We start from the raw sequence: 25,831 nt of genomic DNA on the forward strand, positions 1-25,831 counted from the left end.
AAGGGATCAAATTTACCCTCTGCCAAGTTTTGCTTTGCTTCATTCCCCATTTCAAAACGTTGATCAAACTGGGGAGGGGGAAGGAAGGAGGGGTGTTTGCTCAAATGAGATTTACAACAGCATGTGGAGTCCTAGGCACTGGGGTTCAAACGGTCTAGACAGATTCGCAGTAGTGCCAAGGCCACCGGGGATGATCCTCAGTCTTCTAGCAGCAGCTCCGAGCCGATCTCAGAGATACAGGATTTATTGTATCTGGTCAGGGGGAGGACAGGAATTAGCACAGAGCTGCGTAGGCTAACGAGATATGCCGAAGGAGCTGCCGGGGAGATGCTCCCAAGGCCCTGGGAGAGATGGCTGCTGAGAAAGCCCAAAAGAGAAAGGATTGAAGAGATGCAGGTCGGGAGAGGTAGAAGGCACAAGCTGGGGAGGAGAAGCTGGGAGCCAGCGCTGTGGAAGCTGATGGAGGATTCAGCCAACAGGGCAGGAGTGCCTGCCTGCGTGCGTGTGGGAGGAAGAGGAATTTTGCAGTGACATTTTGGACAGGTTGAAACGGAGATTGGGGAGAAGAGTCTATAACGCTTCAAATACGCGGTCGTCCTTCTGCATAAACACCCCCGTCACGTCCAGCACTTCACTGCATGCTTGGGTGGGTGGGAGGAGACATCTTTTCTGGTCCTAGAGCGAGTCCTTTTCCTCCAAACACTCACCAGAGTTGGTGTTTTAAAGGAAAGGTGCCTGCCAGGACTTCAAAAATAAGTATTCAATCCGTGCTCATGTGCCTTGGCACATTTCCCATCACAACTGCCAAGATGTCCAAACCTGAAATGAGCAGCACAGCATCTTTCATAATTCATCGACGGATGCTTTTAAAAAATGTGTGGTTTATATTCATGCCAGCACTGCCCCTCCCTCCCCTCTTCCCCATCTCCCCTTCCTCTCCTTTTCTTGCAGGTGGTCTATTTAATTTCAATTTCAAGCTGTTGCCTCCTGCTTTGGTTCAGCAAAATGACGTGTCTTGACCTATTCATTTCATGTTTCCAAAATCTTTTACATTTCCTGCCTCCTCCACTCCCCCTCCCCTGCCTTGAAAAGAAAAAAACAATTCCAACTCGCAAAATGAAGAATTTCCCTGCATCTGTAGAAAATCTGGCCTCACTTATACCTGTAAAAACAGTTGTTTCCCTTACAGGAAATGGCTTACTTCAGCACCTGAAGTTTGTTTTGTTTTTTTCCTGGCGAGATTTTGATAAATATCTGCTTGATTTCTGGAAGGAATGGGCAAACTCCATGAAGGCTAAGTCCGCTGTTCAGCCTCCCGGTGCAGAGGACTTCACTCTTCCCTGTCAGAGCCTCAGGACTTCCCAGCTGAGGCGCCAGCAAAGACAAAGCCTTTGTGGTGGGCAAAAAAAGGAGAGGAGCCATTCCCTGTCCCCAGGAGCTTTCAAGGACAGCAGACCCACCACGTGTGGGGTGAGATCAGGGTACGTTGTTGTCTTGGGGACAAACACTGGAGCAGAAACTAGGGCTTAGTCCTCCTGCCTTTAGATACCAAATTACAGGCCCTGAATCAGGAATGTAGTTCAGGATTTATCTCCCCAAAGTTTGGATTTCCATGTCTCAGCTGGTCACCCATAGGTGTTTTTAGGTCCATTGCACCGAAGTCTTTACTCAGGAGGGAAAAGACTGAATCCAGGTCCCCAGCCCAAAGGGGAAAGCCAAGCTTCCCCTGAGTGCTGGGCATGGCATGGATGTTGAGATGACAGTGAGGAGCAACACTTGCTGTCCTTTGGAGAAGCGAAGGTCTCTCCTTGGAGAAAAAGACATGGGTGGGACCACTGACCCCACTCATTCTGGGGGACAGACATGGCCTGGCTCCGCATACCTAAGCGTAGGAGAGTTTTGCCCTCTCAGCAGGGATTTCCAGAAGAAAAACCCTGGGGCATGTCCTCGTATGATGGAGAGACGATGTCAAATCCTCAGTAATCCTAACTGACTCTACTCTGCTGTGAACAGGGTTATATGTATGGACCCAGTCCATGGTATGAACCAGCCTCCTTTCCTGCTTTGGCAGCATGAGCTTCTGCTTTGAATGCTTCTGTTTTGACTATGTTGCCTTTCATCATTTTTGTATACTTGTGCGTGTGTGTTTTTGTGCTTACCTGGGCATACAAAGTTATTCAATATGAGATTGCCTTTTTTAACAAGAAGTGGGATTTGTTTGACAGAGGTGATACAGCAAATCACCCCCACAGATACCTATCTGCCACCGCACCTTCAAGCCCAGCCCCACAAGTGCCAGGCAGGGTGACGTTCAGCTCCTCGGCCGCACAGACCTTGTCCTCCTCCACTCACCCTGCCGCAGCAGACCACACAGCTCCGGCGAAACGGTGCTCTGGGGAGGGGGAAGGAGGTGTTGAAGTCCCCCTGTAAGCAGGGTTAAAGTTGCTATAGTTTTTCTGTGGTCTGCGGTGCCCGCGTTAGCGGTGATGCCGGGGGCTCGGGGCGAAGGAAAGCGGGCGTACGCTGTTAGGTAGCTTAACTTTTCATTTCCTGTGTGGTTTCATATTAGGTATGGTATGTGCGACCAGGTTTAATTGATGCACAAAGCAATGTTTTATGTATGTGCTGGACTTCCAGAAATAACTAGTGGTAAGATAGACACATCAGCGAAGGATTTTCAAAGTCGCCAGAAAGCCTGGCTGCCAGAAATGAGACGTTTTAATGTTTGGTGTTCAGAAACCTCTTTTAGGTTTCTCTCCTTCAGGTGAAACACAGAAGATTATAATTTGATTAAAAAATAAATCTTCCTACTCAGAACAGTCTTGTGTTCTGAAAGAATAAGGTTTACAAGGCTGAAAAAACAAACCAAATGCTACCGTAGGTGCTCAGGCTTGTGGAATACCAGAAAGATGTTCCAGGAGTGACTTTTTCTGGCTCCCTCCCTTCTCCCCATCATCCCCCATGTTTATGACGTGCTTGGTTCCGTGATGCTCGCCTCCTGCTCCGCTACATGACAGGGCTCTGAGAGCCTTTCTCCTGGCTGCCAATTTTTCTTCAGTTTTGCAGCCACCTTAATAAATGGGAGTTTTTGAAGCTCATGGAAGTGTGAGAACAGTGTAGCAGGGCCAGAAAAATTATTTCTTTGAAAATAAGGAGACATCTTCTTTTTCAGACTTGTGTTCCCTGCATGCTCAAAGAAGCTTTTGAGCCAGGATGCAAAAATGCCACAGAAAGGACTAGGGAGCAGGAGAGACACAGAGTGAAACAGAGTGTGATTCAGCTGAGGTCATTTCAGTTTGGGGAAGAGAAGGATCAGGGATGATAACCGCCGTCTTGGCTGCTAAAGACAGATGGAAGCAGGAGGTAGTTTCTTCCTTTCTTTTCCAGCTGTAAAGGGGAGGCCAACACCATGCTAGTGCATATGCATGCAGTGAGATAGGGAGGACCATCATGGGTCACTGGCCCTCTTTATTTTCTTGGTGTAGATGTAGCTGAGAAGACCAGTTCACCATGGCCTTCCCCTCAAACCAAAGTAGACTCCATTGCTTGTGTCTGTGTGGTTAGTGGGAAGCACAAGAGGCCCGGTTGAACTGTGCAGGACAGGAAATTCAAGCATTAATTAAAAAAATACAGGGTCTTCTGCTCAAAAACTGCTTCAGCATCCATAACTTTGGCCAAATATGTACATCAGGGGTACATTTAGCCTCTCCCTACGGCTGGGATGGTAAATCTGGCACACAAGGGAGAGAGAGAGGTTTCCTACACCAGGTTAGGTGCCTGGAAGTCACTCTCTGGGGTGTTAAAGCCAGAACAGAGGCCTCCCTTTAGGTACTCCCTTTGCTCAGTCTGTGAGCAGATAGTGAAGCATGCCACTGTGAATCATATTGCTATATAAAATCATGTGGTTGGGCTTAGCTCCTGTGGGGAGAAATGGTTTGCTTTAAGGTTGGTATTTAAGTCAAGCTGAGGTCAGCAGCAGGTAGTGAACCCCTTGTACTGAGTTAGGACTCCAAGGTCTTACCTTGGTCCGTCCATGGAAAGGAAAGCAAGGACAGTGATCACAGCCCTTCAGGTTAGACTGTCTTTTACTGTATCTGTAGGACGATGTAACAGAGGTTTCCTCCACACTGGTCTCTCTGCAATACAGATGCTCCTGACTATGTGGGCTACAACTACGACTGCCAGGCATGGAAAAGGACTCAACTGAATTGTGCTGGTAGCTTTCCAGGGTAATGTATCTCCCAGGGGCAGGGATTTTTTTAATGCAATTACATCACACTGAAACCGTAGTTTTGGGCATTGGAAAAACCCTAACTGGTGCTTTACCCACTACATCTCATTCTTTCTTCTTGAGTACTGAATACTGTGAAATTCTCTGAAATCCCATTAAAATAAAAAGTATGGATTTGATTGCTGTAATGTGACAAGTTGTGTGAATCAGTATTTCCCCTCAAATCATCCATCCTTCCCCCACAGAAACCAAGAAATGGATCCGTCTTCTTATTCATTAGCCTTAAAAAAAGGCTGTGGCAAAACCAGGGTGATAAGATCAAACACAGATGCTACATGGGTACTTTTGCAGATAGCTTGACTTACTGTAGACAGAACATCTTAATTAAAGTCCATTCTGAATGCATTTTCCTTCCATCTGCTAGGCAGAAATCACTGTGAAGCCTGCAGAATTTTGTTCTCTGTCAAGCAGAGGGTTCTGCCACAAAACAAGCTTTTGAGAAGTCCTTACTCAGTATGACTCACAGACTTAAGGAAGTGTTGTCTAGACAAGACCCCAGGTTTTTAAGCCACAGCTATGAGTGGGAGAAGTGAGAGAAGCCAAGCGGTGTCAGCAGGAGGGATGGACTGCAAAGCTACGGGGTGTCTGTAAGCGTCGAATTGCCCTGGTGCTCACGTGGCACTTCCTTCAAGAGGAAAACTCACGCTCTGCTGGGAGGTAACAAGTTCTCGTACGTGCTGGCTGATAAGAAGGATGCAGGCTCTCAGTCGGTGATGTTTGCTAAATAGCTGGAGCGGTTGGTGGTGGTGGTTTTTGAGCGACTCGGTGCGACACTTCAGCCCTTCATGTAATCCATCCCTGTCTCGCAAATTCCCAGATGGGCTCCGGGCAGCACCAGCACTGCCTGCAGATGTTTGCTTTGGCACAATGGTACCAGGCATCCAGGGCTTTCAAACTGGGCCCAGAAGCCCGTGCACAATCACTGCAGGTTAAGGAGCAGTGGGATTATTAGCGTGTAGAGAAAAAGAGGTTTTAATAATTGTTTAAAAACAAACCAACCCTTTGAGTATACAGAGCCAATGTAATGAGTTTTACACCATCTTGTCTTCTGGCTTCAGAGTAGGGGTCAATGCAGGAAAACGACTCTCAGAATTTGGATGGTGAAGGGTAGGAAAAGCTCAACTCTAATAATTATGGGATTGCTGGCTCACAGTAGAGAAGGGCCATGGTGGTATCTTCCCAAGGAGGTGACTAATAAAGGGAACACCTGAACTGGGTCAGAAAATAGCTGAGCGTTTGCAAAGGATGGGCTAAAGAATGCCTGCTTGGCAAAAAAAAACCCCACGGTTAGACTGCCTTTGGGCAAGTTGCACCATTCCTCACTCAGCAGCTTGTATTTGCTGACGTTTAAAGGCAGCTAAATATCAGATAAAAGGATCATGAAGCTGAGTCTGTGTTGATAATTCAGGTTTGGGACTAAATTTTCAGCACCTTTTGAATTTCAGATTGCTTTTCAGATGAGCCTGGACAGAGGGACATATTTCTAGTGTGCACAGTGAAAAAAAAAAAAAAAATCTTTGAAGTCCCAGCTGGTGTTTCCTGCTTCTAAACTGCTCAGTTTTGGTAAAGGAATGGATTTTCTTTCATAAACTCCCAATTGTAGTCAACTGAATGGAATTCTGCAATTTTACTTGGCCGAGATTCCAAGCCAAGTCAATTGCTTTGTTCTGAAGAGCTGGAAAACTACTTGATGGAGCTAAGAATTGCCTTCTAGATGTCATCTCGCTGCAGAGAATCCTTTTTCCTTCTGTGTAGGAACAGGCAGATGTATTTCTGGGTTAACAAAAAATCATGTGAAACTTAGGCACCGTCAGAAAAAATGTCTGTAAAGCAATGATATCTCCTGAGCCAAGGACTTTTTTGCTGCCAAAGGCCTGCTATTTTGAAAATCTTTGAAGTTTTCAGAGAGAGATCCAGTAGGATATCTTTCAATATGAATGATTTTGTGCTATAGGGGTATTGTAAAGGAGTACGTGGTGTGGAGAAGTAATTACATGTGTCTTAAACTGAGTCTCTAACTATTTCAAGGTTAGAGTCCACAGCAGTCATCTAACTTTATTCAGATTTATATTGTTGTGAAATTCATCTGACTTTATTTATTTTGTATATTACTGTTAAAAAGGGAATATATCGTCCTTCCATTCCTCTCCCCATCCATCAACCTAATCTAATTTAATCTAATCTAGCCTAAACTAAAATAATGAAGACAGGTAACCCTTCAGAGCAAAACACAATTAATTCATCCACAACTGAAAGGAAATCTTTTTTTTTCATTTGGAATTTCCCTGTCCAGTTGGACGAGGCCTAAATTTTTGCAATAACTTTAGTAGAATCAGGCTATCATCTAGTCCAATGTATAGCACAAATACCCGAGCGTAAATAAAAAACATGGTGCTACTTTTTCAAAGTTAATTAATGAAAAATCAAAATATTCCAAAATTTAATGCTAGTGCCTACCTGTAACTCTGGCTTTCTTCAGGCATTCATTACCAATGTTAGATATCGTAACAGGAAACTCTGAAAAGAGAGTTTGGATTAATTTTTTAAATTCTGGTACTTAGTATTATTACAGAGAATCTGTCGCCTGTGAGAGAAATTCCCTTTCCTGTGCAATTTTCCTGCAAAGGGCTCGCTTGAGGCCCGCGGGGCTGGATGCACAAACTGCTGTAACAGAGCTGCAGAGTGAAGAACGTGCAGGTCTAAGGGCTTGTCTAGCATGGGAAGAAGCGGTTTAATATTCTGGGCACAAGCTGTTATTTCCAGATCAGAAAAGCATTTTCACGTTATCTCATGTCATTCTGGAAAACATTTAAGCTAGAAGTTTAAATGAAAGCTTGAAGCTAAAGTACACGATACATATCCCCAGGCCACCATGCTGTTTTTTTGGCTTACTTGTGTAGGTTTAAATCTACTGGTATGACGCATAAACCTGAGCTGGAAAGACAGTCAAGGCACTGGTTAACTGAGGAGAGGCAGCCCTTCAAGTGGAAGAGAAGACAGACAAGGTTAACTCACCATGGCTGGCTTGAGCAGGTGTAAATCCTCAGAAATCCTATCAAAGTGGACAACAATTTCTGAAGGATCCCTCTCTCACCCAGAAAAGCGACTTGGGGCGGCTGGTCTCCTGACCCAGGTGCCCCATTACCCTAATTTGGGTGGCATTAGGGTTTAGTGTGTGTTCACACCAGCAAACCCTTTCACACTTGTCTCCCAGTTCAGCAGGGGAGGGATGAAGGAAGTGCGCTGGGGAGATGGATGTGAGTGAGATTTTGTTACTTGTTTCCCAGCCACCGGTGGAAGGAGGTCTTGCTTTAGGGTGGGCCTATATGTACAGAACAATAATGGGATGCTGTGTATATGTCTGTGTTATGGGGCTTCCCCGCTCTCTCTGCACTGTGCCATCTTTGGCAGGGTACTCTGTGCTGTGCGTGGCTGTCACATGCCCTCGGGCGGTGGTGCCGCCAGAGGGGAGCGGAAAAGCACCCTGCATTGTTGCTCAGGTGGAAAAATATATACCGGACTTGAACACATTGGGGTCAATCTACCAAATTTACAGCAGCTGCCCCAGATTTTTATGAATGGAATAGGGTTTGCAGTCCTCTCCTGTATATAAGTGGTTCCATGGTGTAATGGTTAGCACTCTGGACTCTGAATCCAGCGATCCGAGTTCAAATCTCGGTGGAACCTGACAGTTTTACCTGCTGGAGAGGGACCTGGTTGTGCTGACCCACACATGGCTTGACCATGAGCCAGCAGTGTGCCCTTGTTGCCAAGAAGACCAATGGGATCCTGGGGTGCATTAAGAGGAGTGTGGCCAGCAGGTCGAGGGAGGTTCTCCTGCCCCTCTACCGTGCCCTGGTGAGGCCCCATCTGGAGCACTGTGTCCACTTCTGGGCTCCCCAGTTCAAGAAAGATGAGGAGCTACTGGAGAGAGTTCAGTGGAGGGCGAGTTCAGTGGAGGGCTACGAATGAGGGTAGCCTACGAGGAGAGGCTGAGGGAGCTGGGCTTGTTCAGCCTGGAGAAGGCTAAGAGGGGACCTAATAAATGCTTCTAAATATCTGCAGGGTGGGTGTCAGGAGGATGGGGCCAAACTCTTTTCAGTGGTGCCCAGCGATTGGCAGTGGGCAATGGGCACAAACTGAAGTAGAGGAAGTTCCATCTGAACACGAGGAAGAACTTCTTCACTCTTCTTCCCTCTGAGGGTGACAGAGCCCTGGACCAGGCTGCCCGGTGAGGCTGTGGAGTCTCCTCTGGAGATATTCAAGACCCACCTGGATGCGGTCCTGTGCAGCCTGCTGTAGGTGACCCTGCTTTGGCAGGGGAGCTGGACTAGATGACCCACAGAGGTCCCTTCCAACCCCGACCATTCTGTGATTCTGTGATTCTGTGATTTAATGGGAGATCTTGCCATCAAAGATGGGAGACGAGGGTTGGGAGAAAACCTCATGCTTTCACATCTCCAAGCAAAAGCCTGTGAACCCTGCCTATGCTGTGAACCCTGTGAACTTGAATATCAGTTCAGAGAGTTTCATGAACCCTCGAACTCCAGCGGGCTTTGCCATGCCTGGTGGAAAGCCCTCAGTTTCTTGTCGTCCCCTTTTTGTTACTTTTGCTCGCTTTTATTAGCAGGGAAGCACAGCTGTACAATCTCTCCCATCTCAGCGTAATTGCATTAGACACTTGGAGGCCGTCGGATTGCCATTCAAGCTGGTATATAATGAATTTACTTGACATGCAGAGGTCCTTATGTCACAAAAGGTTTTCTCATTATATCTGAGCTTTTACTTGTTTATGAAGAGTCTCCAAATCCTCGCCCTCTCCCCACTCACACAGTGGGAGAAGTGCTGCAGGAAGCTGCCTTTTAGTGCAATATTCATCAGAAAAGGCCCACCTGGCTGTAACTTTTAGCAGGTTTTATTTTCAGCTTACAGGGGAATATCTGGCTGTAAATGCCTGCTGTGAAGAGTCAGCGTTGGGAGACGACATTGAGAGGGGTGATTATTCATACCTGGCAGCATAATGTTCTCCCTAAGGTGTGTGGGGACACCTGGGGATTGTCTCCTCCCCAGTAAGATCGAACAGTATTTGCAGCCAGTGGGTGCACCCTTGTCCTCATCGAAGGTAGCAGCTGGTCCCATGAACTGTTCTTGACAAATCCTGTAACACGGTTAGGCAGATGCAGCGGAGCGTTCCCGCTCGGTACTTTCTGGGTCCTGGACTTGACTGGTTCAGCGCACAACACCGGCTGCAAATGGCTCCTAAGTGTGCGATAAATACTGTCTCGAGCCTTCATCCTTCAGCAAGGTGGAAACGGGGATTTGGTAACATGGCAATAGGCAAAGTTGTCCAAAACCCCACAGGAAAGCCACAGAAAGAATATAATTATGCAATTCCCCACCCGCTTTGCTCCTGTCACCCTTGGCAATATGCAGGACTGTACCCTCCGGAGTCTGCACCAGTGAGCTGCAGCACTAGGGGGGACCTGGGACCTCTGTAAGAGCCTGCCCGCTCCCAAACTACTTTTGGCATGTGGGGCTGCCATTGCAAGGGGTTAACTGCAGGCGCTGCCAGACTTGACAAACGTCCCCTTAAAACCAATCCCCCAAACCCTCCTCTCTGCAGAAAGGCTGAGAAAGGGGTTTGCAGGCTGGCTTTTAGCAGCCCCCTTTGACGTAAGGTCGGTCTGCCCAGCCTTGGTGGGGAAAGCCCTGGTCCCTCCTGATTAGCCTGTATCTGACGCTGAGCCGAGGTCGCTAAGGCACCTCGCTAATAATTCCTGCCTATTTTCCGTAGGCTTTCTGGGAGCAATGTGATATTGTTGCTTCTCCACGATGCTGGGGGCTCGGGCGGGCTCCTCTCTCCAGCAAGGGCCGGGGTGGGAGCAATGTCTCACATGAATGAGATAAGAGAAGACAAAGCAAATGGGGAAGAAAGGAAGCTTGTAGCTTTTCAAGTTCAATGAGGCTTACCAGGCTTTCGGGGGCCTCTTCAAATCAGAGGCTGAGTTAAAAGAACATGCAGAATTCAAAGCCTGTCCTTTTCCAGGCTCTCTGCCGGCTTTGAAAATCCTCCCAATTCATGTTTACTCTTGTTTCTTCCCTCCTCCCCCTCTGTCCTACCTTCCCCATGCAGACATGCACTCAACCCTTCTCCCCGTGCGCAATCATCCCCCCCAAAATCTGTTCAAAGCGGCCCCAGGTCCGGCGATGCCCGGCCGCAGGAGCAGGTGGGGTGTTTCCTTCATGGCTGTTTCCATGCCCCCGTATCCTGAATGTGGGATGTATGCAAATGGCAGCAAATGGTGGGCAACATCAGAAAAGGATACAATGGATCCCCTTAATCCCTCCTTGCCCAGAGCTGTCTCTCACCCCAGTGAAACACAGCATCAGAATGGGCTATAAACAGTTCCTCTTGCATAGCAAACATTAAAGTGTTTCTTTTGCTGGCAGACACATAGTTTGGAAAGTTGCTGTGATGGGGTGCACAAAGGCTGGGCGCCTTCATCCCCAGAATTACAGTCTGAGCCATCGCTTTCCGGGAGGAATTGAGGGCTGCAAGCGGGGTACCTGGAAGGATGGTAAGGGATGCAACCTCCATTTGTGTCGCTTTGGAAAATGGTACCATGACCTCACTTGCAAAAGGAGGTCAAAGCACCTCAGACAGTTTCATAACGAAGGGCCCTGTAGTACGTGGAGTTACATGCTGAGGCAGGATCGGTGTCTGGCCGCTCGAAGGAGAGGGTGCAATAGGCTGCACGGCTGTGGTGACTTGGAGGGCTGGCTGCAAGCCCCAGCTCACCCTCATCTCCTAGGCAGCCACAAGGCTTTATTGTTAATGACAACATTCCTTTGCAAGTCTCTAATGAAGGGGCCTCAAAGGCCAGCAGGTAGGTGCCAACAACCTCTGCCCATTTGCTGCTCCACTACCTCTGCTGATGGAGCGTCATCTCCTTATGCCCATCCCGTGTTCTGGGGCAGGACGCAGACAGCTCACATCCATCTCACCACCCTGTCCTGCTGGGAACTCTGACCATGGATTTATGATGAGAGCAGCTGAAGACCTGTAAGAATGGAGACTGTCCATATACGAGACGAGAACATCATTTGGGTAGGTGACATTTTAGGCTATTCCAACCCAACCTGGAGGTTGAACCCTGATCTGGTTTACCCCTCCTGAGCCCCTGACACAGGGACTGGGAAGGCAGTCGAGGTGTCAACTGTCAGCTGTTTATAGCTCTCAGGCTCCATACTGCTCCTGCAAACCTGGGCAGAGATCTATAATTACCACCATCTCTCCTCAACCAGCCTTGTAAGAAGAAGAAGGAAGAAACATCTAAACCCACATCTGAGAGTCTGCCCGCTGCCACCCAGCTAGGTGTGAGACACGCTGTGTAATACTCTTGCAGGTTTTCCATCTTCTGCTGTGCACAGGTGGCAGTGGGGATGTCCCGTATTGACACAAACCTCAGCACTGAGAGGAGCAAGGGGAGCAGCCAGCTCCAGGACCAAAGCCCACTTGGTTCTTAGTGACTCGAGAGGGATGTATGATTTTTTATCTGCATACTTGTCAGGGACCCCAAATAGAAAAGACCTGCCACTTCTTTTTAGAGCTGCCACTTTTTGTTTTGGTTTTTTTTTTCAAACAGGGCTGTAAAAATGTCTGTTGAACTCTACGCCTCCAAAGCCCTTGCTGAACCACAGGGAAAATTTGCATGCCAACTAACGCCACTTTTTAGGACATTGTCAACAGAGTCAGCAACTGCAGAGTTTCTCTCCCTTCCCAGCTATGCAAATAAGCTAAAGGGGTTGATGAAGGCGGCAGGGGTGGGGGAAGAGCGATGTGACAATCATGGCGAGTCACCAAAGCGGAGGGAGTGAAGCAACCCCGTACTTGAATGCAGCAGAGCTCTGTCTCATTTGCCGCTGCGTTGTGTAGCCCCATTGAGCGCGGGGAGGTTTCTGCAGCTCGGTAACACAGAGGTGGATTGTGCCTCGTGGTCTCAGTTGTCAGTGATCAGCAGGGAGATGACAGATCAGGACCAGCTCCTGAGCTGACATGAGTTGCCAAAGTGTCACTGACCTTGTGTGGCCCTTTGTCACTATTGTCTCAGCTGCTCTGAAAAGAAACCCTTGGTCTTGTTCTTCTCCTCTGGGCTGGGAAAGTGATTATTATTATGTCCTGGCCTTTGGTTGATGAAAATATGTGCAGCTTTTGTCACACGTTTCTCTCTCCCGAGTGCTTTTCCCCCACCATTTGCTATTCACACTTTGTGTGAATCTGGTGTTCATTAAACTGGCAGAGACGGGGGGCGGAGAGTGCAGGCAGGGAGCCAGGTACACCTCAGCCCTGCCCGCCAGACCCCGGCTCGATCCCCACGGGGCCCTGCCAACGCACCCCGTGTCTGACCCACAGCACATGGCCCTCCCAGACATGTACCAGCGCTGCGTGCTCCCACCCACAGCCCTCCCTGCACCTCCACCGGCCTCTCCGGAGCAGCCTTTGGCTGCCAGGCTAAATGCTGTCGGGCTTTTTAAAGGGGAACAAAACCCCGTTTCCATAAGATGCTGAATCCCTGCCTCAAGATAGGGTAGGGTGGGATGGGATGGGATGAGATAGGATAGGATAGGCTAGGATAATGTGTGTATTTATATCTACATCGACATACTGAGTATCTATGGGAGATCTTATTGTCTGGTTTGCTCTGCTGTTTCTCTTTTGCCTTGCCCCAACCGTTTGTCTTTGCCCCACTACCAAGCAAGTGTGAAAGATGGTTGAATATCTTGTCCTCCTGATTTTGCAGTGCATTGCATCTGCCCTGCATTGCCTTCGCTGCGGTGCCACTCGCTGCCCAGGACACAGGCCAGTGGCGAGCTGGTCCCGAGGGGTTTAGACCTGTGAGTGCCAAGAGGTTACTGGAATTAGCCACAAGCACTACTGTGTGTCAGCGGGGCAGAAGTTACCTGTCTGTGCAGGGCATTGCAAAATTTAGCGACGCATACCAGGAGCACTACCAGGCCTGTCCCCAGCTGCATCATGTTTTAGAGTCACTCTGGAGCTGACAGTAATGCAAAGGAACTCAGATGAAAAATTCTCCCTGGTGCAGACAGCATTTCTAAGCTGACAGAGATCAGAGGCATTGCTCTGAGGTGGCTGCTGCTGTGTTTAGGTCTCATCTGCGTATGTTCAACAACCCTGGAAAATGAGGCTCCTGTTCTCCCGCGTCCCCCTGAGCCCCACAGCAGAGATGAGGTGTTCTGGTAAACTGGGCAGATTTAGTTTCTATTTCTTTTTTTGTTCAAATGTATGGGGTGATTTTTTTTTAAACCATGGTTTCAATCTAGGTGATACCATGAAGGGGCAGAACTGGGTTTACGCACATTAAGAAATAAGGGCTAAACTACTGTGTAAGCCTGGACATGATGTATTCAGCTGGAACAGCATAAACTGGGCTGTAGATGGATGGCTGTTTAATTACCTGTTTGAGCTGCAATTCAGCCAGTGCTGCCTGCTTAACACTCATGCTGAACAAAATGTTGGTGCAAACTTTAAGGGCCACAAACCTCCCTGGAAAGGCAGATTTCCCAAGGGGACTGGTCTACAAAATGCTCTAGATTGTGTTTGCATTGAATGGAACTAGCGGGAGCCCGCAGGCAGATCGTCAATCAGACAAGGAGGGCCCCTCATTAGCAAGACGAAGTCTATGTTGTGGACTTTAATGGCTGGATGATGCCAATGGAGAAAGAGAGGCGATGTGGGAAGCACCAGGATCCTGCTGTACGGGAGGACGGGCACGGCCGCTGAAGCCATCCCCAGTACTGCCAGCAGATAGTGGCCATTAAATCACCCAGTTCTTCTGGGCTGCAAAGCTGATGGGCTGAATCAAACCATGGTAACTACATTGATTTTAACAGAGTTCAATGAAGAGATGCATTTGGCTCTGCAGTTACTCGTTTTACTCTTCATCTAATGAAGCAAGATGAAGTCCCCTGTCTGGTGTTGCTCCAGTGGCAGCCAGCAGTGGTGACAGCGTGTAGCAGAGATACATAAGGTTAGAGATGTACAGCCTTAGACAGGAGCGGGTGAGAGGGAAGCAGATCAACAAAACTGGTCCGACAATAGCAGCATATTTAAAACAAATCTTCTCTACAATGGATTTTGGCAATGCTTAAAACAGTAGCTCAGGACAGCAAGGCAGACAGAAGTAGCTAGCACACAATGAAAAAAGACGTAATGGAGCTGTGGTTGGATGAATTTCTGGAAGCCAGCGTCGCCCGAATCCAAACCATGGATTCGGCTTCACGCCTCTGGTCCACTGCTTTATCCCTGAGCTGCCATGGAGGCTGCTGTGGCTCTGCCTGCTCATCCCCCTGGATCCCACCAGCCTGCTTCAACCACATATAGCCGAGGAGCAGTGTTCTCAGAGATGATGGTACGTGATACTGAAATGGGAGGCTGAGCAGGGCGCAGGGTGTCAGGCAGACCCCCGGGGAGGCTGTAGGGTGAGCCCAGCCCTTAGCAGACACACATGAAGACCAGATAAGCAAACACCATGCCATGGTCCTTTAAGTGAGGAGCAATTGCCACTCTCGGCATTGCTTATTGCTAGGACTGAAGCCAGTGATTGAAATAAATCTTGGTGGTTTTAGCAGTTTTGCTAATGCTTGTGGAAGAAATAGACTTTAGTGCAGTTACTCCTGATTTATGCAAAGTGGGAGAAGGATTAGGTGAAAATCTGAAAAGCAAGTGTCAGTGTCCTTCAAAAAGCTCTTAAATGGGGTCAGGGAAAGCAATTTAGGGGGGAGCAAAGGGCTAAATATGAATCCTTTGGAGAATATCCTCCCATGAGGCTTTTAGTTTGAGACATTTAGTTTGAGCCTTACCACCACCTATCAGCTGGCAAGCAGTAAAAGGGTTGAGCCATTTAACTGCTTCATGTGACAGTCTTAGTCATGAACAACTAGTCTACAGATTTTAGAAAGAGTAAAATTAAGTCATATGTCATTTATAAGATGATTCTCAGATCCTGGCAGCGAGCTGACGTCCATAAAATACAATTGTGTAAGAGAGATCTCGTGGGTGAGGTGGTCCTAAAGCCTGGCCCACGTCCGCGCTGGGATGGCATCGCAGCGTTGGCTATGGTGTTTTTGCCAAAGGGGATTCACTTTAGAGAGATTTCAGATTTTACCTTCACCTGGGCAGGAATTAAGCACGCAATGGGGTGCAGTGGCTTCTCTTTGGTGTGGTTTTGTTTGAAGGTTGTGGACGACAGCTCAGCCGTGTCCAGCTGACTCGTAGCAGATGTTTTCGATCTGTGCCTCATGTATGCTCATCCAGAGGTTAAAAACAAGATCAGCTTCTCTGAGAGCAAGGGGTGAAACATGCCTTTTTCCTCCCTAAATTCTTCTGTGTTGCCCTGATGGTTGTTGTTATCATTAAATGCAGTCAAGCCATCCTCAGGAGACTCAGGAGACTCCGGAGACTTTGCTGTAACAGAGACCATCCTCTTGCTTCCTTGGGGTATTAAAAAGCCACAGGGAGTTTTCAGGTAAACCTGAGAATGAGCATTTTCCTCAAAAACAGACCAGAAGGTGAAATAATGTCAGCTCACTATCACTGGGATGGGTGAACTAACCACCTCTTTAAAGCTGCAAAAGTAAAACCACCAGCAAAGATCAGACCAATCTGTGAATACAGCTCTTCATTTACACCAAAGTTCCAATTTCTTTTTTCACAGATTGGAGACAGATTTTACTCTGCTGCTACAGTGAAAATTTGACCACAACCTTAGTGGAGTTGAGAAAAGGGGCTGTTAAGTGTGAATGACTTTTGGAAGATGGTTCAAACTAGTTTGAGTGTCTTGGGTCACAGAATTTGGATGAAAACTGTTTGTTTCTGAGCTACCAGGGTTGCTGGTTTCTGTCGGAGCCTGGGAACAGCATTGGCCAGGGGATTTCCCTCCTTCCACATCCTTCTGCCCTCCCTTCACAGGTAGGGTGGTTGCAGCAAAGGCTGATGTTCACTGCAGTCAATAATGAGCTCTTTACTCCAGTTCCCTCCCAACACTTGACAGGTCAGCAGCCACTGTACAGCGAGTCTTGTCCTGGCACCTGCTGGAAAATGTTCCTGCTTTACCCGTACCCACAATTTTCACAAGATTTTCAGCAGTCTCATCAGAAAGGCCAGTGAATAAACAACCTGTATGAACTCGATTCTTCCTTTACCTGAAGAAAGAGCTCAATGGACCAATGCTGAAGCCAAGAGATGCCCTGGGAGAAGCTTGCATTTGGCTGCCTGTAGTGCTCTGATTCTGTGAATAATGGAGATCATTTCCTTTCCAGGACTGTTGGTCTTTGCACTTAATATGCCATTTTTTACAAGGGCTATAATGATGAGGAGAGCCAGAGATGCTGAGGAATAGGCAGGTCATTCCTTGCAAGCACCAGATGATATATAGCATACTATTAGCAGGACGATACGCTTCTTTCATAAACCAAGCAAGGTTTCTTATGTAACCCATGCATTTGATCTCCACCAGGCTAGATCTTTTCTCATGTTTGTCAGTTCCAGTGAAGCAGAATTATTTCTGTTTGCTTGTCTGTAATAAATTCAGATAGGGCTTGTGCTGGCTGTGAGGCTAAAACTAGAAGATGATCCTTCCATGGCACTGAAAGCAGCTGAAAAGAGGGACATGAGCAGATTGCCAGGCAATCAAACAGCTCCAAGGTAACCTGTGCTGGGGGATTTGCTTTGGTCTCTTGCTGGTGCCCAGCTTCTTTTTCTTTTCACAGCATCAGTACTTTCTGCCAGATGGCTATTATTTTTTACAGGACTACAGACAATTATACCTGTCAAGGGCATGCCAGAGTAGTTAACATTTATGGTGTTAAGGAGATTACCTTCTAAATGTTAATAGCAGACATAGACATGGTAACTTTCCTGCTCAAGATCCTTATTAGATCACTGCTTTGCAGTGCTGAATGGATGCTACAAGTTTCGCAGATGTACAACGTGATCACTCTTTGGTACAGAAAACCTGCCTGTACACACCACACACACAACTGACGCTCACACACTTTGTCACCACATCTAAGCACAGCAGGGTCTGCCACCATTCACACACAGCAAAATTGTGCAAGGATCATGCCCAGAGACATTTGCTTTCACATGGTTATCTGAGCTGGGTCACATCTGCAGGTATCAAGGAGTTGCTGTGTGTTTCATGGGCTTTTAGGTTGTGGGGGACATTTCTGTCACCATTAGAGCCATAATCAACCTAGGGACCCTCTAGGTTTCCAGTCTCTGCAGCTGCTTGACGGTGTTTTCAAAGGCAAGAGGGTTTGGTCAATTGTCAGAAGCTAGGGAAGGGCAGCACTATGTGGAGGGTTGGACACAAGGTGATGTGAGACAGCCCCCAGGGCTGCTGGTAAGCCTCTGAGTCCTCTAAAGAGGGGATCTTCTCAGCTTAGATTGCACACACATCAAAGCAGGAGCTGACTCTTCATGTTTGTTTGATGGCACCTGGTACAACATGGCTCAACCAACACCTCCAGCTGCAGCTGGAAGGAGAAAAATCCAAAATAGCTGCTGCTTGAAATGGCTCAGAGACATAAATTCATGCCAAAACCTTCAGTCTGCCCCAGATTCACTGGAAACTGTTCCTAACTTTGTGAACCAGTACCATTTTTCAGACATAAAGCTGGTGTTTGCTCAAGAGTCCTACACACCTGGTACCTCTTGGGCCCAGCTGTGAACGCTGCCAGGTTGTAAAGCTAAAGTCTCATCCTGACTGCAGGGAGGATGGTCTTTCATCTTGGCTGCATGGTGGATGGTCCCACCACCCTGCAGCAGCACTTTGCTCAGAGTACTCTGTACAGACTGTGCATTGCTTTGCAAACCAAGGGGAGACCATTTGTTGTCTTGTTGGGTTTGGGATTATGAAGAAAGCGAAGGCTAAGGCTGAATAACGAATTCTCTCGGCCTCTTGCTGTGAGTGCAAATCTAAAGGTCATGCGCCTTCGGTCTCAAGGGGACAGCCCTTTCCCATGGCCCCAGGAAAGCTGAATTAAAATTCTCACAACAAAATCCCTTGGCTTTTCCTGCTGGTCTGCCGCCAGGCTGGTCAGAGGGTGTCAGAGGATGTTTCAGCTCACTGTGCTTCAGGCTGTTGCTTCTTTCTGAAGGCTTGTTGTGCAGACATGGGGCAGGATTTGTGACTCTTGACTCCAGGGAACAGCAGGGGTTAACACCAGAGGTAGGTCTGGCCTTTCCTGTTTATTCCTTCCAAGGGTATCTGTCCTCCCACAGCTAAAGGGGAAGGTAAAACAGAAATGGAGGAGGGTGTCCCAGACACTATCTTTGGGGGGAAGAAAGGAAAACTGAATGAAAAGATGAGTAGTTAAAACTTTCTCTTTTTTCAGGTCTGCTTTTTCTGCCCTTGATGTGTCAAAGGCAGAGGTGAGGAGGGTTAGCAAACCTTAGTAGGGGGCCCCCAAAACCCAATTTCTTTGACACTAATTTGGTTAAAGAATAAGGAGATTCATTGCTGATTCTTACATGTGACTGCCTCCCTAAGCACAAAAAAATACCACGTCAAGGTCGTTGGCTGAGCGACGCCCTTGGCAGAGCATGCACTGCTCCCACCAGGCCATATTCTGCTCTCAGTTACACCAGCACAAGTGTGGGATGACTCTGCTCAGTTCAGTGCAGTGGGTGAACCAGGGCATCGCTGCCGATAAACAGTTTGGCTTAGCAGGGTCTTGGTTTTTCATTGCCATGCTATGCTGATGGCACTTGGGTATCTCCCCTCCGTGTATGCCCATCTCTTGCTGGAGTCTGAAAGGATGGGTTAGATGAGCTGATGGGAGTCAAGACCTAATTTGAGCAAATAGAGGCAAATATGGTGCAAATATGGCTGTGTCCAACTGTTTTCAGGCAGTATCTGTATTTTAAATGGGAAAGACACCTTCCAATGTTCATAGAATAATGAATGAGCTGGACTCTGACAAGGGTGTTGGCTTGGCAGGTAAGCACACAATCCAGCCATGGTTTCACCAAAACCCAGATCTGTGCACAACTCTCCAGAGCATTTCCAGCTAGTGGGATAAGTTAATAATATCACTCAAATGGGAGTAATCATCTCAGGTGTTGCAGTGTCAGCATGCCTGCAGCATCTTGATTATTGTCAATGAAGAGAGTGTTTGGGTCCTGCCAGCTGAGCACCCTCCCAAAGGAGGAGGAAGGAGGGAAGGCTCCAAGGACTCTGGCATTCTCTGCAGGGAAATATTATTAGTGCAAGACATGGCTTTCCAAATCCAGGAACAGTGAAAGGAAACCAAACAAATACGTTTGCACATAGTCCTTCCATGTGTTCATCTATTTGTCTGTAGGTGTTGCAGAATCACCCAGCACTGAAAGAACTTTTCCCACCTGAAGATGTTCCAGCAATTACAATGTCTTTTCAAGAACACTATAAGCTTTGCCAGCTTCCCAGGACTGAAAGAGAGCGACATGAAAGGTTTCAGGCTAGTAGCAAATGTGTCAGTTGCAAAGTAGCAGGATTTATTTCTGGAGTAGAACAAATTTCACGATAAAGCTGAATGGCTTTGGGAGTGTCCCCTGCTTTTCTGAAAGTCTAAATTCACTGAAAATGAGGGAAATGGCAAAATTTCCACTTATGTGGCAAATTCTGGATGGTGATACTGTAGTTGATACTCTCATTTTAGTGGAGACCTGTGGATGAGCAGAGGCAGAGTTAGTTTCTTATTTCTTCAAGCAGGGCATTTGGTTTGGTCACCCTGGGAGCCCTTCTAGCTCAAGATTTAAAATGGGATTCTAAAGATAAAAGTGTATATCCAGACAAATGCAGAAAATCTTCAAATCCAAAAAATTTTTGGCACTGAAAAGAACAGTTGCAGTATCTATGAGATACCATCTGCATCTGTTCTAGAAGGGATTTTACTGTTCTTACATTTTAACAAAATTTTTAAATTCTAAATTTTGACAGTAAATAGAACACCTCCCCTCCACTCCCCACAAGATTGATCCTTTCTTTTTTTTTTCTTCCAATTTTAACATTTTTAGCTTCAAAATAGTGAGTGATTGAGTAGAAAAGTAATTAGGGAGGAATTTCCAAAAACTGTTTACTACTTCCTCCAGCCTCACTGGTTTCTAAGGCTCTGGCCAACGCCTTCTACAACATTGAGTCTGAGGACGGCAGCACCCTTTCTCCTTCAAATATCAAACTCTCATGTTGCAGAAGGTGCTTACAGAGATACACTATAACCACCATCTTAAAAGTACTGCATCAAGCAGAAAAAAGGCCCTTTGAAGAGCAGAAGCATCTTCCTTGCTTTGCTGTTCTGCAACGCTGTGCAGATAGGGAAATGCTGGGAAGCTGAGTGCTGGTTGCAGAAGGTAAACACCGCCAGCTCTGCGCTCTGTAAGCTTTTAATTGAAAGACCTTGGTCTTTCCTAGTCCAGCTTTAATTCGTCTCAGGCTGAAAAGACTTCTGCAAAATCTCAGCTAGAAAAGCAAACTCGTCTAACTTTGTCTACAGCTCCTGCTCACTGATTATTTTCAACCGGCAGGCTCAGACGCTCAGCGCTGGTAAAGCAGCCTGCTCCTCTTTTGAAGCTAACAGAGCTACACAACCTTATACAGCCCAAAGCATCCAGCCCAAAGACTGCTGCAGCTTCCAAGGGCAGATGTTCCTCTCCTTCTCTTTGTGCTTGTTCTTACAACCTTATTCACTAGATTTAACTCACAGGAAAAATCGCCTTTTGGTTTGGAAGGGAGGCAGTGACACCTTATCTGCAATTGTGCAAACAGCTGTCAGGTTTGTTTCCTGCAGTCATTTTATGTATCAGTAAAATGCAGTCAGCTGCACAGTTTGAATGAAGCACTACACTTACCTTTGGTTGCAATTTCCCCTGTCCTGGAAGGCTTGACCTGGAAATGAATACCATCCATCCCGTGGATATGATCCACGAACGGTTTGTGTGCTGTTCGCTGACTCTTCTCTGCTTGGGAAAGTCAGCGAGCACAAGCAAGGTCAGCAGTGCAGGCTGAGCTCCCGTTTGTGCTGGATGCTGTACCCCTTAGACGGAGAGGCAGTGCCTGCCGCCGGTCTGCTCGGTAGCGGTCAGGGTGTCCCCAGTTTGGGACACAACTTCAAAAGTAAGGTATGGGGCAAGAGTAGTAATTCAAAGCAACAAGTAAATGCAATTAGAGGCCCAGAAATCCTCACCTGCAAGAATGGTCTGCAGTTATTTTCAACAAGCAAGAATATAGTCCTAAAATAAAGAAAGGCCACCTGAAAAGATGTAGTAAATCATCTATACCCTGTGTCCATGGAGGAGAAAATCCCTGGCCTTGAACTGCAGCAGAGATCAATGTTAGAGTGTCAGGATAAGCAAGAAGAGCAGCAGAACATGGGCTAGATGTGTGAGGAAGGTAGCAAGTGTCCAGCATTGATGGTCACTCACTTCAGCAGCAATGTAGCCCACCACCTCATTTTTGAAGCCCACGACTGCCATATCTCAGCCTGGCTTTCTTGCACAGACTGTTCGGCTGCAGTGAGTGCCCTTACCGAGTCTCCTAGTCAAAACAGATCAGTGTCACAGGGCTGATGGAGAGTTTTTCTGTGCTCAAATTTTCATTGAAGGGCACCTAATACATTAGGAGAAGGAGAGGTGCTACCATTCACTCCACTTGTCACTTTACATCTGGTCGTCGGCGCTGGGAATGAAATCCAGCAGTCCAGGAGAACAGGATTAATTTGTTAATGAATGACAAGGAAAAGCCCTGCTGCGAAGGGGTGCTGGACGAGGCAGTGTGCAGAAGGGGTCATTAAGGAAAGAGCATGAGATGAAAGTAGAGATAGATGGATACTGTTCAGAGTCAAGTGGTAAAGTCTATCTCAGAGACATAAGGTGCCTCCTAAAGAATCACCGTGATATATTTGGGGTTGGATTTTCAAAGTCACCTAAGGGTAAATCTTTTGGGTTTTTAATATAATGTACAGGTTTGCTTGAAAAAAAGAAACCAATCTGTTTTAAACAACCAAGAGAAAACAAACAGTCAGCTGTAATTTAAAAGCACTGAGCGCTACGTATCCATTTTGAAGAGGAGATTGATTTTTGAGAGCTCAAAGCAATGAAGCACCCAGCTTCTGCTGTACTTCAGAGGGATGTCAGCACCAATTCCCTTTATTTGAAATTGAAACACAATGAATTTCATGTCAAGCCAGCTCTCTGCACAGAAGAGCATGTAAAAATGTTTCCAGAGGATGTTTAGAGGCATAACACAGGGCTATAATATGAAATACATGGCAATTTAACATACAACTATAATTGTATTATACAGCTGTTATCGACGGTGTGACTGACACAATGTCCAATTATGAAGGGGGAAATGACATCTCTTGCAGTTTAACAGCTACACTGTTAAATATGGTCAGTCTGTGCCTTGGGAGAGTTATTAAAATGGCAGAAATTAATGTTAAAATAATTGATTGACATTTTCTTAAGATCCAATAATATTCCCCTAAATCTCCTTTAGATAAGAGGAACGTACCTGAGACATTAAAGGACTTCTGGTTATGTGTAGTGAGGGTGACTCTCAATGCGTAATAAATGGCTCTAGGTGACTTGTTGTTATGGCTCTGATACTGCATGATATTAACTTTTAAAGCATGCCTTCGGAAAGCAGAAACTTTATGGACTCCTGTGTTTTATGATCTTGTAATCTCAAGTCCTTCATCTTGGAGACGGCAGCTTTTTTGTTCCATCTCGTGATTACCAGGTAGCCGCTGGCACCGCTTCCCCGTCTGCACCTTGCTCTCCAGATCAGCTTCCCTAATCGATGTTAGTTTTACTGGGCTGGAATTGAACCACTTTAGATCATATTTCCTCAGACACAAAAAGTTATCTAGGGCTTTACCGTTCCGAAGTGATGCATGCACATTAGCTAATTAATTAATCTTGCTGAATAGCAGATTAATTTCTTTTAATTTCCTACGCTACTTGAAAGGTAGCATTTACCTGAATATAGGGTGGTGGTAAAAGAAAGGAAAAGAAAGGAAAGAATTTCCAGAGTCAAAGTCAGCTTGGGGATTTGATTCTGAGTTATGCAGGAAAACACACATATAAGTGTGCACACACACAGACTCCTGCCGTCACAAGAAAGAGATGCATCCTTTCTGTCAACAAAACAATAATTCGTCCAAAAGGGCCTTTTAATGTAACTAAGTGGTCTACGAGCTTACCTCCTATTTTCAAAGATGCTTAAAGCCAGATGCAAAAGAGGATTGAGATGCCTCAGAGAAATTTTGATACCTAAATCCAGCATGGCATCCCGGCCTCTCTGCTTAGCCCCTGCTGCTAGATCCATAGACCGCTTTTTGCAGTTAGTAGAATCAAGACTCTGTTTCTTGGCATGTACAGAAGTTCCCCGGTCTTCTCTGAAGACCAGCCCCCGCCTGTGAAGCTAGAAGCAAGGCTCTCCTCCAGCCAGGTCCTTCCAAAAATTCTGTCCAGCAGTCTAGCTGAGGGCACATCTACCCATGGCTAGACATGCCTACCTCTGCCTCAATTTTTCCTTCCGAAGCTCGTTCTCCTGGAGGGGCTCCAAACCACCAGGCTAGATGGCTTCTGGAGCTGTGTCCCATGGACATTCCTGAGAGGTGGGGAAGGACAACCCAGCCTTTGAACCCTAAAGGTGATGGTCAAGCTGGATGGTCCCCTCTGGACTGGGGAAACAATAAGACATTGGTAATAAAGTGACAGCTACCATCCGGCTTGATTTATTGGTTCATTCATCATCAATCCTAGCCTCCAATGTGCCACTCAGAATTCAAGGACATCCTCAGAACTGTTTTCACCCCAAAAGACCCACTTCTGAAAGTTACAGGACTATGGTACAGCCTTACTTCTCCCTGAATCTGCACCTAATGCAGAGGCTTTTATACAAGTCTCATGCCTTTGTGCATGGGACAGCGTCATGTATCCAGGTATAATTATTCAAATGGATCACATCAGTGTAATAATATGTGCTTCTGGAAACAGGCTGGAAAAAAGCCGCAATACAGACTCCAGACAGGCTGGGACCCTGTGTCTGGATGCCACCAACCAGACACTGCTGCCTCCGTGAACTTGGGTGTTTTCACTTAGCACTGATTTGGGGCCACCCCGTGGCCTTTGAGGTCAAGCAGAACCTGAGTGATGAGTAATCTTCACAGCACCCTGTTTCCTCACAGGAGTGACCACAGATGTGCCCCAAATCGATCATCACCTTATGCTTTCATTTGCCTCTGGTGTGGTGTGAAGGCTCTTCTTCAAGAGCAAGGCAAGATCATGGGGCAGATTATCCACCTCATCAGCACCCTCTTCCCAGGGTGTTGCTCTCCCAGGATGGCAGTAATCTTTCTCTACAGGTAAGCAACAGCCACAGGCATTTTGATTTTTACATTATTTTTGCATGAAATGTTCTACATTGATGTTGTTGTGTCTCCCAGCCAGCCCATGCTGCTTCCCAAGACCTAATTAAGCCCCTTTGCCCTTCTTTTTGAAGATTTCTCAGCAGTTATGATCAACTGTTTATATTTAAAGGCTGTCAAACTCATTTAAGTTAGCAAGAACTTTCCCCTCTCTGAGCAGGCTGGAAGAGGGCAATGCTCTCTCTCATCTTCTGTGTGATGCTTTTTAATGGTCTTCAACTTCAAAATGCTGCATAAAAGAGGAATAAAACAAACAAACAAAACAAGTGTAGCTATTTTTCCAAAGAAGTGCCACAAATTCAGAGCCTTCTTGCTTCTGGGCTGGGCTTGATTCTGGGTTGATAGCACTCTTGCAAGGGTGGACAAGACTCCTCTTTTCTGCAGCTCTGATATGGGCTGAGACAGTATTTGCATTGTGCTGGAGCCAGTGAAATGGTGTACTCCTCCTATATAAAGTAACAGATGGTTTTCTTCCCCAGTTTCCTGGGAAAAAGAAGTAGTTCGGGGCAACCAAAATGTTCCATTTTACATAGGACATCTGGGTGCATGCAGTGAGGTCTTGTTTAACTGGACTGAAGTAACCACATTTTCAAAGTTTCTCCAAATCACCCAAGTCCTCAGTGGTACCAACCATCTCTGCGACTGCCTCACTCCAGAGGTGCTGGCTTTGCAGTTATTGTGAAAATTAGAAAGAAACCCTTTTCTCATAATCTTTTTCCTCCATTTTCCCCAACATTATTTGCTTTTCTGACATAGAAGAACTTCCCTCCAAAATGGAGTAAAGCTGTTTGATAACTGGATGGTATGGGCATTCAGGCACAGGTGGAAAACTGGGCTAGTGTAAACCTGTAAAAAATCAGAAGTTTGTTCAAAATACTTTTTCTAATTGCATTTTCCCTTTTCCAGACAGTTTTGTTGGTGGATGGTAGACAATTGTGCATTACATGACAAAAACAACGTCTTCTCTGCTGAAAGTGTACACACACACACACACTCTGGGCTTATGTATGGCGGGGAGGGGGCGAACACAAATCAAACCCAAAC

The 25,831-nt window shown here is 46.7% G+C and overlaps 1 long non-coding RNA gene and 1 other non-coding gene across 3 annotated transcripts in view; both read left to right on the forward strand.

Moving 5' to 3' along the window:
* The window catches only part of LOC142363850 (uncharacterized), a 136,018-nt gene that overhangs the window by 96,373 nt on the left and 13,814 nt on the right, over positions 1 to 25,831 (forward strand). Inside the window, exons 1-2 of one of the 2 annotated variants that reach the window (XR_012766003.1) lie at positions 18,407 to 18,543; positions 24,548 to 24,724. This is a non-coding gene — a long non-coding RNA (uncharacterized LOC142363850). Of the gene's footprint in view, positions 1 to 18,406; positions 18,544 to 24,547; positions 24,725 to 25,831 lie in introns of those variants that run through there. The other variant, XR_012766002.1, reaches the window with a different exon arrangement.
* Positions 7,907 to 7,978, forward strand: TRNAQ-CUG (transfer RNA glutamine (anticodon CUG)). The gene has a single exon. It is a non-coding gene; the product is annotated as a tRNA-Gln (tRNA).

This window comes from Opisthocomus hoazin, chromosome 21, assembly GCF_030867145.1.
Source record: "Opisthocomus hoazin isolate bOpiHoa1 chromosome 21, bOpiHoa1.hap1, whole genome shotgun sequence".
In the NCBI taxonomy this organism is placed as follows: Eukaryota; Metazoa; Chordata; class Aves; order Opisthocomiformes; family Opisthocomidae; genus Opisthocomus; species Opisthocomus hoazin.